The 12,103-nt window shown below is 30.1% G+C and overlaps 1 protein-coding gene across 4 annotated transcripts in view; it reads left to right on the top strand.

The window, feature by feature from the left end:
• The first annotated feature begins 2,983 nt into the window (after window positions 1-2,983).
• LOC114333203 (protein 4.1 homolog) overlaps window positions 2,984-12,103 on the top strand; it is a 138,960-nt gene continuing 129,840 nt past the window's right edge. For 3 of the 4 annotated variants that reach the window (XM_050657862.1, XM_028283054.2, XM_050657883.1), the window contains exon 1: window positions 2,984-3,151. The gene's annotated coding sequence lies outside the window, so the exon portion shown is untranslated. Of the gene's footprint in view, window positions 3,152-7,036; window positions 7,104-12,103 lie in introns of those variants that run through there. The other variant, XM_050657870.1, reaches the window with a different exon arrangement.

A 12,103-nucleotide genomic window follows, 5' to 3' on the forward strand; every position in this document is an offset into this window, starting at 1 on the left:
CAATATTGGATAATTTTGAGAGATAAATTGGAAACAACATATTTATTAATAAAAAAAATTCACATATTGGGTAGGTAGTTATTAATATTTGTAATTTAACAGAAAATCTTTGTGTCTGCGACAGTGGTCTGTATGGAATGTGCATAATACACATTTCCCACAATCACGGTATGCTACTAACAGTGTTGCCAATGCAAAAATAAAAATTATCCGAATGTTGTGAGCCAAATATCCGAAATTATCCGAATCTAATTAAATGGCATAATTGACATTGACAGTTGACATTTGTACATTGGTCGATGACCTTGACTTGACACAATGTCATATCCAATATGGCGACGAGCAGGTTTTTATGTTTTATTATGGAATATTATGTTATTAATTTATTAACTATTAAAATTATTAATTATTCATATATTTATATAATACAATATAATTTTATAATTATATATTTTATATGGAACAGAGTATACTACAAAAGAGTTGTTCCGCCATATTGGATAGTGCGTTTTTGTCAATGGAATCGAGCCCATGCCCATCTACTTAACCATATGTCATATCCCCTCTCCCCCATATCACTGTAGATGACAAATAATGGCAATGGCAAGAAAACTTGTATGTTGTAAGGTTAATAGAAATCTATTTATTGAAATAAAAAGCATAACAAATAATACCTTGAATTATCCGAGATTATCCAAAAATTTGTTCAATCCGAAAATTATCCGATGGTCCATAAAATTATCCGAAAATCGGATAATTATCCGGACATTGGCAACACTGGCTACTAACGAAAACATTGAAAGAGATTAGAGGCGTGGGAAATATATACACTGTAATTGACACCCAAAATTACAAATTAAATGAATCATTTATAATACATACTGCAAAAAAACCATATCAGCAAGAAATCCGATATCTGATCGATAATCACTAATGAGCCATTTCTCTTTAACAACTGGTATAAAATAGTAATTATATTTTATATTTTGAAAAAATTCATACTGAAAAATAATTTTTAAAATTTATTGAGCATAGTCAAATTTTAGTTTGCAAAAGTATTTTTTTAGTAAGTAGATTATTTTTAAAGTGTTCATTATGATGAACAGAACAATTTTATTTAAATGAAAAACAGGCGATCTTTCATGATGAATGAGTGTTATATACAGGGTGTCTCAAAAGTAGCGGAAAGGCCGAATAATTCGCGAAATGAACATCGGATCGAAAAACTGAAAAATACATGTTCAATAATTTTCAAAAATCTATGCGATGACACTAAACAAGTCCACCACTTCAACCCCTGGGTGTGGAGCGGGGGGTAACTTTAAAATCTTAAATGGAACCTCTAATTTTTGTTGCAGATTTGGATTTTCCTTGTAAAAATAAGCAAATTTTATTCGAGCCATTTTGCGAATTTTGGATAGATAGCGCTATAATCGGAAAAAACGGTATATCGTGATACCACAGCAAAATTATAGAAACGGTCTAATATCTCGAGAAATATACTTCCAAATAAAAACTAAAAAACACGTGTTTAATATTTTTCAAAAATCTATAGAATGACACCAAACAGGATTTTTCATTCCACACTCCGGAGGTGGGGTGAAAGTTAACTTTAAAATCTTAAATAGGAACCCCCGTTTTTTCTTGCAGATTGAGTTTCCTCCTCAAAAAATAAGTAACATTTATTCGAACTTTTTTAGAATTGTTGACTTGACGGATGGCGCTATATTCGGAAAATGCGATTTATTTGCGCCATCTATCAACAATTCTAAAAATGTTTGGAATATGTGTACGTTATTTTTCATAAGGATTCTATATCTGCAAAAATAAAGGGGGCTCCTTTTTAAGATTTTAAAGTAAAAACTTGGTTCGACACATACTCATGGTTAGTCTGCTCGCCAAAGTTGAAGGGAAGGCTTTGCAAGCATTGTATTCTTTTCAAACGGGTTTTAAAGAGAGGCCCAACTTTTGTGGTACCCATGACATTTCCATTTAAAAACTTGGTCTAGTGTTTAAATGTATGAATAATTCCTCACAACAGGGTTCAAACTAGGTTTTTTAGGTGGTTTAAACTACAGTAGACTCCCTCTATAACGAGAACTGAAATGGTGAATTAATTATCTCGTTATAAGCGGATCTCGTTATATCAAAACAATAATAATAATGAAATTTTTTGATGCCTCTTACGTAGTTTATTATGTGTCGATGGTCAACCTGAACAGTGAACAATGAGACTTCGCCGCCATAGATTGTAAATTTCCTATAGTATTCAATATCGGTCGACAAACAGGCAGATGTTTATTACAGGTGGCCGAGTTTATTATAGCACTGGCCTCGATAATAAGACAGACGTTGGGCATTTCTATGTACAGGTAGTTAAGGCATTTATTTATTTATGACCATTACAACGCTCAAAACAGGTAAAGACAAGTATTCTTCGATTTAAATTTTTTCTCGTTATAACCAAATATGCCTCGTTATAGAGCGTTATAGTTCAATAGGGATTTCATGGGACACCTAATGTACCTCGTTATAAGCGAAACCTCGTTATATCCGTGTTCGTTATAGAGAGAGTCTACTGTATATATTGTCATCCGAAATATACAAAATGTAATGTGCAACATCTTCACGTTTGGCCCCCCCCTAAAAATTTTTATATGGGCGCCCTTGGTAAAGGATCGATAACAAAAATTTAAACAAATACATGAAAACCATCTCTTGGGTGTGACACGATCATGTCTTTATAAATATAAGTGACGTAATTTTCACAGTTTACTACAATTTTGCATATATTCGTACGCTGTGTCTATGTGATGGAAAAGTAGATCCAATATAAACAAAAATTTTTAACTAAAATTATCGATAATGAAAACAGGATTTTATTATTATAGAAACTAATTTCCCAATCAAACTAATTAGTTACATTTTTATTAAGAGTATTATTAGATAAAACATCAGCTTCTGAATCTTATTTGACAGTGTCGCTACAATCGCTTTCGATTGAATAGTGTTCTTTGGTGTGCTCCGTTGTTCGTTTGTCGTTTCTTTCTGTTGTTTATGGTTTGTGGCCCATCCCAGTTCGCTGTGAATGTGTGTGCCGTTTCCATAATAAAGAACGATAAATTTATGGATAACATCTTTTTTTGATAAGGTATGTCCTCGCTGTTTATTGTTTTCGTATAGATAAAACCAAATCTAGCGGTATTTACAAATTATCTTATAACCTTAAACCAAAACAATAACATTTGAAGTAGACTATTAATGTTACTAATATAGTTCCAGGATATTTAATTCCTTTAGTTCAATTAAAGTTAAATTAAATATAGATTGTTAATGATAAATTGGACCTAGTTATTATTTGGAAGAAATGATTGAAGTTTTCCAAACTAGAGAATTCCCGTTAATTGATGGTTACAGGTATTCTACAGCTTGTACCAAAATTTTGCATATTTTTCTAATGTTAATAAAATTAATTCTTAAGTCAGGGAAGGTACTTAATTTAGTATTATTTTTTAAATATCTTCAGTTTTTACTGCATTTTGATTGCAAGTAGGTCAGGCATAAGATTTTCTACATGGTGATTCACTGCAAGCTGTCAATTCGTGAAAATGTCAACAGCCTTTTAAATAACTTTACATTCTTTTCCATAAAAATAACAGGTAAATAACTATTTTTTTTTTCGGAGAAATAACAATTTTTAGAAATTGATTATTTTTTTGGGGGACTACCTGAATTTCTAAACATTGATTTTGAATATATTTGGGTGTTGGCACCTAATAAATGTCAATTAGGGAATATGGGTCACTATGGAAAAATTAATAAACAATTTAAATGTTTGTTTACTGCTGCACTTATAAAAATATTAATTCAGCCCCATATCCTTAGATTTTTATGCATTTTATATTATTTATAATATACAGCCCCTGGCCAAATTATTATAACCACCTAGAATTTAGTTTTTTAAATTCACGTTTTTATTGTAAAATATAATAATTATAATATACTTAATAATAAAAAACTATAAAACAGAACACAATATTACACATTTATATTTTTTTAATGTTTTGTTGAGCCCCCTTTAGCTTTGATTATCACTTGTATCTGTCTTGGCATACTTTGAATGTAGTTAAAGGCAAATTCCTCCAATTATTTGTTGTGGTTCCAATAATATATTAGTTTTTCAAAACAATATTGTTGGTGACTCTTTCATTGGAAATTTTTCGTAGGAAGGTCAGAGAATTTCCCAGCTAGTCCAATAGAGGAATATCATTCTCAACCAGAAATTTTTTTAATTCTTGCATAAATATACATTCATCATTAGGTAAACCATTCATGAACTTGAGGTATCAGTCTATTCCACAAAATTGATCTGTTTTGATCTTGTCATATTATCCCCTTAACAATTTGAAGTCTGACGTGTCTATTATCGTTAATGGTAGACTACACCAACATTTTTGTTAAACGTTTTACAGTTTTAATAACACATTCAGGTAAATACTTTTCTTCAGGTCTTCGTTTAATATACAGTAGACCCCCTCTATAACGAGAATTGAAATGGAAGACGAATTACCTCATTATAAGCGGATCTCGTTATATCAGACAACAATAATATTGAAATGTTTTGATGCCTCTTACGTAGTTTATTAGGTGTAGATGGTCGACTTGAACAATGAGACTTTGTACATCGTAATTTCACCATCGTAAATTGTAAATTTCCTACAGTATATATTCCATATCGGTCGATAGATAAACAAAAAGAAGTTTATTGCAGGCGGTGGAGTTTATTACATCACTGGCCTCGATAATAACACATATGTTGGGCATTTTTATACACAAGTAGTTGGGGTATTTATTTACAGCCATTACTTCGCTAAAAGCAGGTAAAGAAAACATTCGATTTCATTTTTCCTCGTTATAACCAAATATGCCTCGTTATAGAGGTTTTATAGTTCAATAGGAATTTCATGGGACATCTAGCATACCTCGTCGTTATAAGCAAAACCTCATAATATCCTTGTTCGTTATAGAGATAGTTCACTGTATTAGCTTTATTCTTCTTCTTCTTAAATCAAAACAATAACATTTGAAGTAGACTATTAATGTTACTAATATAGTTCCAGGATATTTAATTCCTTTAGTTCAATTAAAGTTAAATTAAATATAGATTGTTAATGATAAATTGGACCTAGTTATTATTTGGAAGAAATGATTGAAGTTTTCCAAACTAGAGAATTCCTGTTAATTGATGGTTACAGGTATTCTACAGCTTGTACCAAAATTTTGCATATTTTTCTAATGTTAATAAAATTAATTCTTAAGTCAGGGAAGGTACTTAATTTAGTATTATTTTTTAAATATCTTCAGTTTTTACTGCATTTTGATTGCAAGTAGGTCAGGCATAAGATTTTCTACATGGTGATTCACTGCAAGCTGTCAATTCGTGAAAATGTCAACAGCCTTTTAAATAACTTTACATTCTTTTCCATAAAAATAACAGGTAAATAACTATTTTTTTTTTCGGAGAAATAACAATTTTTAGAAATTGATTATTTTTTTGGGGGACTACCTGAATTTCTAAACATTGATTTTGAATATATTTGGGTGTTGGCACCTAATAAATGTCAATTAGGGAATATGGGTCACTATGGAAAAATTAATAAACAATTTAAATGTTTGTTTACTGCTGCACTTATAAAAATATTAATTCAGCCCCATATCCTTAGATTTTTATGCATTTTATATTATTTATAATATACAGCCCCTGGCCAAATTATTATAACCACCTAGAATTTAGTTTTTTAAATTCACGTTTTTATTGTAAAATATAATAATTATAATATACTTAATAATAAAAAACTATAAAACAGAACACAATATTACACATTTATATTTTTTTAATGTTTTGTTGAGCCCCCTTTAGCTTTGATTATCACTTGTATCTGTCTTGGCATACTTTGAATGTAGTTAAAGGCAAATTCCTCCAATTATTTGTTGTGGTTCCAATAATATATTAGTTTTTCAAAACAATATTGTTGGTGACTCTTTCATTGGAAATTTTTCGTAGGAAGGTCAGAGAATTTCCCAGCTAGTCCAATAGAGGAATATCATTCTCAACCAGAAATTTTTTTAATTCTTGCATAAATATACATTCATCATTAGGTAAACCATTCATGAACTTGAGGTATCAGTCTATTCCACAAAATTGATCTGTTTTGATCTTGTCATATTATCCCCTTAACAATTTGAAGTCTGACGTGTCTATTATCGTTAATGGTAGACTACACCAACATTTTTGTTAAACGTTTTACAGTTTTAATAACACATTCAGGTAAATACTTTTCTTCAGGTCTTCGTTTAATATACAGTAGACCCCCTCTATAACGAGAATTGAAATGGCAGACGAATTACCTCATTATAAGCGGATCTCGTTATATCAGACAACAATAATATTGAAATGTTTTGATGCCTCTTACGTAGTTTATTAGGTGTAGATGGTCGACTTGAACAATGAGACTTTGTACATCGTAATTTTACCATCGTAAATTGTAAATTTCCTACAGTATATATTCAATATCGGTCGATAGATAAACAAAAAGAAGTTTATTGCAGGCGGTGGAGTTTATTACATCACTGGCCTCGATAATAACACATATGTTGGGCATTTTTATACACAAGTAGTTGGGGTATTTATTTACAGCCATTACTTCGCTAAAAGCAGGTAAAGAAACATTCGATTTCATTTTTCCTCGTTATAACCAAATATGCCTCGTTATAGAGGTTTTATAGTTCAATAGGAATTTCATGGGACATCTAGCATACCTCGTCGTTATAAGCAAAACCTCATAATATCCTTGTTCGTTATAGAGAGAGTTCACTGTATTAGCTTTATTCTTCTTCTTCTTAAATCAGGTGAGAGTCGTTAGTCTCTGGCACTTGGTCATAGGGCCTTTGTACCATGCCTTGTTTTTTCCTTAAACTCTAATTTTGTGGCCCCAATGAAGGCCAACAGATTTGTGATTGGTATTCCAGTTCCACTGTGAATGTGTGTGAAGTTTCCATAATAAAGAACTATAAATTTATGGATAACATCTTTTTTTGATAAGGTATGTCCTCGCTGTTTATTGTTTTCATATAGATAAAACCAAATCTAGCTGTATTTACAAATAATCTTATAACCTTAAACCAGAACAATAACATTTGAAGTAGACTTCAAAAACAAATGCAAAAAGTAATGAACAATGAAAACTTTAAAGATAATATAATGATTTCAATTATAATTTTTAATAAACATAAGTGCGACAACAGAGAAACACCATGGATGGTAGTTATTAGAAAAACTATTTGACAAAAGAAGACTATTTATGCTCCAATTCATAGTCAAATACAAAGCTTCGGAGATACATGAAAAAATACAAATAAAAAAGACAACTTTATACGTTACTTAAAAACATTAAAAAGCCAACTCGGGTTTAATCGAGACAGAAAGTACCGGCCCTAAATATATCAAAATCTAATACGGCCAAGGGGACTGACAATATTTCAAGAAAAGTAGTTAAATTAATTTCAGAAGGTCACGTTGATGCTTATATCTATATTATATTACCTACTAACTATAATACAATAAAACATTTTGTTGTACAAAGTAATTGATATGGCAACGCTGCTAGGATAAAGTTATGTTTGACGTGATTCTAGCAGAAGGTACTGCTATCTATCGAATATAAATATTACCGATGTTGTAGATGGAGTCACTTCATGGCGGCACACATTCACAGCGGCAATTCAAGATATAATTCTTGTTTAACGAGATTTTTCATATGTTTAGGAAAAAATATTCAACATTTTATTGCAAATATTTTCCACTCTTACAGTTTTATATATGTTGTTATTAAAATTTTGTCCGATTTCTTACCGGTAGCTTTATTATAAGCCAAAACATATTATTTTTTCCTATTGTGGCAAAACTGTAAGATCAAAAATTTCCAAAAAATTCATAAGTATTTCTTAGGATTATATCTTTATGCTGTAAGAAAATTAACAAAATTGTATGTTTGGTTTTCCCGCTTTATACTTGGAAAAAAAGAGTATTTTTGAGTTTTTTCGAAACCGAAAACATGAAGTTTGCTCAAAATTTGTCAAAATACTTCTAGTAATCACATACACTTTCTCAAATTTTTTCAAAATTTTTGAACTTCAAAGTTTTTTTTTGATGGGTTCAGATCAACCTTAATGTTATTAATACAGTTCCAGGATATTTAATTTATTTACCAAAATTAAAGTTAAATAAATATAGATTGTTAGTGATAAATTGAGCCTAGTTATTATTTGGAAGAAGTGATTGAAGTTTTCCAAACTAGAGAATTCCCAGGGTTACAGGTATTCTACAGCTTGTACCAAAATTCTGCATATTTTTCTAATGTTAATAAAATAATCTCTTAAGTCAGGGAAGGTACTTAATTTAGTATTATTTTTTAAATATCTTTAGTTTTTACTGCATTTTGATTGCAAGTAGGTCAGGCATAAGATTTTCTACATGGTGATTCACAGCAAGCTGTCAATTTGTGAAAATGTCAACAGCCTTTTAAATATCTTTACATTCTTTTGCATAAAAATAACAGGTAAAGTATTTCTCATGATCATCTTTCAGTGCGTCACAGTTTTTCGATTTCTTTCTAACGCAGTAAATTGTATGTGACAGAAAAAAAGGCACGTCGGTGATTACATTTCGTCGGTGACATTTTTATAACATTTATTCTAGTTATTCTAGTTGTCGATAGATGGCGCCATAATAAAACAAGAATGTGTGTGTACTTTGTACGCACGTAAGAAGTTATACTTCTACTACATATTATGTGATTTTTAAGACTATACCAAAAATTTAAAAAAATAAAAGAATAAAACGCACACAAACACATTGAAAAATGCCACAAAGAAAAAATGATTTCTGGACGATAATAATTGTTGGCAAAAATTTTAAATACGCATTTGCTGAAAAAAAAAATTATATAACAAATATACTTACAATCATAATATGCATAAAAAAATAAAACTTGCATCGGAAATTGAACCCTTGAATTTCGTGCCGCTTTGACTCGTAATCGAAGCGTAGACTCACTCGTCCAATCGCACATTATTTATCATGTGGAAAAATACGGTAACTGAACGTTTTACTGTTTGACAATTGTTTTGAAAATTATGTAGTTTAAATTTTGTGGAAGAAAATATAAAAATATAACAAAACAGTAAGAAAACAATATATTAGATGAAGATTGGTAGAACTTTTGTTGGTAATCAAATAAAGTATGTAAATCAAAGCATTACATACCTACTAGATAATTAAATCACGCCAAAAAATCATAATTTAAAAATAAAAATCGAACCTAATTTGGGATTTCTCTCTAAAATCCGCATTCTTGAGAAAATAAATGTATGTATTTCAACCTAATCCAAATGTATAATTACAATATGATTATAATAAAAACTAGGTACTTACCAAATTAGAATGAGTTTTCCTTGTCCAAAATAGTCCAAAAGTCCAAAAATATAGGTATATGAAAACTATTTAAAAAGGCAGTATAACTATTAACTAACTTTTGTTTGTTGTTTCTTTTCACACAAATTTTAAAACGCAACAACCATAAATAATCTATCTACAGCTGTGCCACAGCCACCATATTGAATAATTTTTGACATGTCATTTGAACATCCAATCAGAACAAAGTTATAATGCGCATGCGCCCAGTCGCTAGGTTTTCCCATATAAAAATTTACCCTCTATCGCCGGTAAAGAAGTATAACTTCAAAAATAATTTTTTTTTAATTAGATAATAATATTACAAATACAATCTGTATAATTTATAAGACTATACAAATCAAAGAAAATACCATTTTATAAATGCAAGAAACACTTTTGATTTGTTTTTATTCCAAATTGAAAATAAAATGTGACAACTGTCAGATTTAACTAAAATGTCATGTTAGAATAAATGTCATAAATGTGTATTATCACGGACTTACCCTTTTTCCTATTATTTGTTACGCACTGAAAAATGATTATGAGGAATACTGTAAATAACTATTTTTTTGCAGAAATAAAAATTTTTATAAATTGATTATTTTTTTTGGGAATTACCTGAATTTATAAACATTGATTTTTAATATATTTTGGGTGTTGGCACCTAATAAATGTTAATTAGGCAATATGGGTCACTATAGAAAAATTAATAAACAAATTAAATATTTGTTTACTTATTATTGCTGCACTTATTAAAATATTAAAAACAATGGGAAGATCCCAGTAGCTGGCTATATACGTATACCATAGTTTAAAAACCTCATACAGAAGTAAAAACTTCAAGTTGTATATTGGTATAAAATCGTTTTATTTAAAAACTTAATAAAATGTCATACAAATGGATTGCAAAACGTTTTCGTTCTAAGTTAGAACATCATCAGTGCCTAGAATGAAGCATTTCCATGTTAGATTAAAGCAAAAAGTTAAAATTGTGACTGTCTGAACGAAAACGTTTTGAAATCCATTTGGATGACATTTTATTAAGTTTTTTTAAAAACGATTTTATACCAATATACAATTTGAAGTTTTTACTTCTGTATGAGTTATTAAAATATTAATTCAGCCCCATATCCTTAGATTTTTATTCATTTTATTTTTATAATAGGTATACAGCCCCTGGCCACAGTATAAAGAGGGACAGTAGAACCACTCTCCGAAAAATTGGAAGTAAAATCTGTAGTCGCGCATGGCGACCCCGCAGTGTTCTTAGTCGCTTTTGTCCCACTCTCGCATTGCTAGTCGCATAGAAACGTACAGGTTTTAACAGGGAAAACATCTGCATCCACCACTGGTGAATTATCAGTTGCGTACTGCCGGTATTACTGCTTGAGATCAAGTGCCGACAGAGAAGTGGTTTTACTGTCCCTCTTTATACTGTGCCCTGGCCAAATTATTATGACCACCTATGAATTTTTATAAAAATCAACTATTTCACTAGTTTTTGTTTAAAAATTTAGTTTTTTAGATTAAATTTTTAATGTAAAGACATTAACTAATATATTTATATATTTAATATATAATATATTTAACAATAAAAAGCGACAAAACACAACATTTTACATGTTCATATTTTTTAAATATTTTGTTGAGCCCCCTTTAGCTTTGATTACTGCTTGAATCTGTCTTGCCATACTTTGAATGTAGTTAAAGGCAGTTTACTTCCGTTTTTCATTGTGGTTCCAATAATATATTAGTTTTTCAATCAAAACAATTTTGTTGGTGACTCTTGCATTGGAAATTTCTAGTTTTAGAAACTCTTAAATGTCTCTACCAGCTAGATCAGATAAAATTTACCTGGTCTAGCAAGTTTTGTGTTTTCTGACAGAAAATTGACTGTATCTGGGAACTGTTCTCGTGACTGGCTGGTTCTAAAGCAGAGATTCCCATATTTTTATCTCCCGTAGACCCCTTGTCATGTTTTTCAATTTTAGGTCAACCCCCTGCTATTCACTTTGAAAAATAATTTTTGATTAAGATGTGTGAGGGAAAAACAGTAGAGTGGATTATTGTTACATTTTACTATAGTAAATAATAATAAAGCTAATTATGATATTAAATGTTTTATCTTACAACAGTGGGAATACCAGTAATTTACAAAAACATTTGCGAGCAAAACATTTTGCTGCTTTTAAAGAACAAGTGTGGAATGTGGAAGCTGTTGAACAGCCTCAGTCATCTCAAATATTTTAAAAGTCAGTTTCGAAACTGCTGGACTTTCTAGTTTAGATAGTAGTAGTAATTTGTCCACTAAAGCTGACAAAACAACTGTTCGAAAAGGTCCGATGCAAACAAAAAAAATATCAAGTTTTTCTGTATGTCAAGCAAATGATTCGCAGATAAAAATGCTAAATGAGAAAGTGTTGAATATGATAATAAAAGATTTACAACCCTTTTCAATTGTGGAAAATGGAGGATGCATATGAAAGAGCATTTTTGCTAAAATCTCAAAGAGGCAGTCAACTTTGGCGATTTTCATTAGTGAAGCAAAACAATATGCAGAGGAGCAAAACATTAAAAGAAAAGAAGATC

The sequence above is a fragment of the Diabrotica virgifera genome, chromosome 1 (genome assembly GCF_917563875.1).
Source record: "Diabrotica virgifera virgifera chromosome 1, PGI_DIABVI_V3a".
Taxonomy (NCBI): Eukaryota; Metazoa; Arthropoda; class Insecta; order Coleoptera; family Chrysomelidae; genus Diabrotica; species Diabrotica virgifera.